We start from the raw sequence: 3,129 nt of genomic DNA, 5'->3' as shown, positions 1-3,129 counted from the left end.
TATGCAAAATGGTCATGGAAAATTTTACATAATCATATCCTGTGTACTTTACGATTCAATAAAAATATAACATTAAAAAAAAACTGTGTTTTTTTATTTATTTCAAAACTTGCGTTATCACGTTGTTCTATCGTGTAACACTCCATTTTTACTAACCCTGAACTATCAGCTGTCAAATATTTTTTAATAGGGTTGCCAACACTTTACTGCATGAATGGAGGCAAATTTAAATCTTGCATTTATTTTGGACCCCCCCCCCTTTACAAAGTATTACGTCTGCAAATTAAAATACTTGAAAATATGAATGAAAATCCTATTTCGGAGCTAACAACCAAAGACAGAGAAATGTTTAACTTGTTTGAAGCCCGTGATTTATTGGATTCATGAAACAATAGATTTCATTATCAAAATAAAAACGTTTGTTCAATATCATCTACGAAATTTAAATTTAAAAAAATTTTACAATTGCAGAAAAAAAATGAATTCAAATATTATAGATTCATTAAAACATAATTATCTGATTTTTAAGATAGGGCAAACATAATTGTTATGATATTGTTATTCTAGGTATAGCTAAGAAATATCAAACACTTGCTAAATTTTTTTTCCTTATTTTCAGCTCAAAAAAGTGATATCAACTTTTCTTTTGCATAGAATTAGCTAAGGCAAATTTATCAAGATAGGAAAAAACTGCAAATTTTTATAAAAGATATAAAAAAAACAATAAGCTTTATATTTATACATATATTTCTTTTAGAATTTTCCAATACCTCTTCTTTCAAATTACCAACTCACATTCCGATTAAAAACAAGAAAATCTGGACACGTAATCTAAAAAGCATTTGTGCCCAAAAATGTCTGCGGAGAGCAGGTCCACATGCACTTAATACAGGGTTTTCGGTTAGTGGCGATTACCTACGAGACAAATGGGACATACCCGGGACCTAAGATTCAGAAGACACTAATGGCATGAAATCCAATGTTTCCGACCGAAGATGTTTTCCTCCAAAGAAGGAGATGGTTCTCCCTCAGGGTTTTTGATGACTTTCTGCCTAAATAGCTCGACTTAAGAAGAAGTTAAAGAGCAAAGAGGATTTGCAAAGTTACTTCCCTTATGCTTTTGAATTCGGAGTTAAGGATTGCCGATAAATTACCTCCCTCTCTTCTCAGATTACCCATAACGTGTTAAATTCATACTCGAATATAGGACACGTCAGTACACTCCCTAAAATACAGCTCTGAGTAAATGTACAAAACGTGTACTCGAAATTATGATGAAGATTTATATAATGGCTCTGAATAAGATTAAAAGATGGAGTTGGATTGCGGAAAATTTCAGAGAGCTGTAGAAATATTTGAGAAAAAACAAAAAGCTTTGAAGATCAAATTTTTTTAAGTTTATAAAAATAAAAATTGTATTTGTAAAAAAATTTTTAGTAATTAATTTTATTGGTTTCTCGTATACGAGTATATAAAGAGAAAGTAATGCAGTCGTCGAAAAAAAATTGTACCTTGATAAAGTGATTACTCTTTACATTTAAGATTTCCCTGAATATATATATATATATATATATATATATATATAAACTATTTCTGGCTATCTATGAGCACAATAACTCAATAGTGTCTATGCTACACGGATGAAATTTGGTATATATACTTAACATCAAATTTAAAGATTTCTATGAAATTTTAAACGAAATTTTTCCTGGACATAGTTTAGATATTCGAATGCAAGTGAACAAAGAAACTATAAAAAAAATAAGTGAGTGGTGATAAGTGAGATTTATGCACAGTTTTGCCATCTAAATTCTAGATATGAATCGAATTTTAAACAAGATATGTCAAAAATATGATCATTTGTCAACTGATTTATTGATATGTATATGAAAACATTAATTCGAAAATAAGCGACTTAGATTAATAAAATGTAATATCTTGTCTTATAGTCGAAATTGTTGACAGAGGCAAATTTTGGACTCAATGGGTGAAAAAATAATGGGCATAATCCCTATTTACTTTCCTTCATTATAATACGAAATACAACACGTTGTTCCATACTGCGTCAAAACATTTCGAGAGGTCATGGGCTGGCACTCAAGGATTGTCATGACATTCGAAGGTTCCTTTACTATATTTTCCCAATATATCTATACTTTCAATGCTGAGTTGGATATAAAAAGAACAAAAAAAGGAAGTATTTAAGCATCCTTCTCATTCCTAAGACCACTAGAGTTCAGAAACTTGTAATGCCCAGATAATTCCCAAACAGAGTAACAGTCACGCACAAAAAAATCCCTACTCTATAAAACCATAACGAGTCCGTATCCTTGAAGGATTATTATATCACAAAAGACTCCAACTTAGTTGGTGGTTATTAAGCAAATGTATATTCGAACATCTTTTGAGAGTTTTCAGAAAACCTCCCTGTTCCCATTTGAAGATTTGGCGAGGAATTTGATGAATTTGGCGATAAAAAGGATTTTCCCCGAGTATTCAAGAATCTTGACATTAGAACGATTTCTGCCCTATCACAGAAGATACAAGAGTAGAAGCTCTGAAATGGGAGAAATCAATCGAGTTGAGAGAAACCACTAATCTGTTTCGAGGAGGAGTACTCGAGTGAATGGATAGTTGATCGTCAGTCAATTATCTGAACGCTTTGTGCTCATGCGCTTTTTAATAGCCATTCGTTGCTTGTGCGCTGTTTATTTATGTTAGTACTCCTTTCTGCTCCAGCAGTTTATTTTTTTTTCTTATTTTCGAGTAGAATAAAGGGTCGTTATCCGTTATCGAACCTGTTATCCTTTTTCTATACACCCACCAGACGATATTTCTACAACAATAAAATATTTTTCTTAATTTGCAAACAATATCCTTTGATATATAAGCAAATATTTAATTGAAACTTCCATTTACTCCGAAAAATACAAATTTTCAGCTCTTCTCTGTCTCTGAGGAATACGATAACTTTAAAACAGACAGATGAAATCTGGACTATATTCGTCAAAAAAATGTGTAGATTTCTGTCAAATCTTGAATGAAATCCATTCGGAAGGATAATTTTTCCGAGAGGAAGCGAACAAGATAATTTTTCAACATCTGAAGTGTAGATACGTATCAATGTTT

The sequence above is a fragment of the Argiope bruennichi genome, chromosome 10 (assembly GCF_947563725.1).
Source record: "Argiope bruennichi chromosome 10, qqArgBrue1.1, whole genome shotgun sequence".
Classification (NCBI taxonomy): Eukaryota; Metazoa; Arthropoda; class Arachnida; order Araneae; family Araneidae; genus Argiope; species Argiope bruennichi.
Note: the sequence above shows the minus strand (reverse complement) of the source record.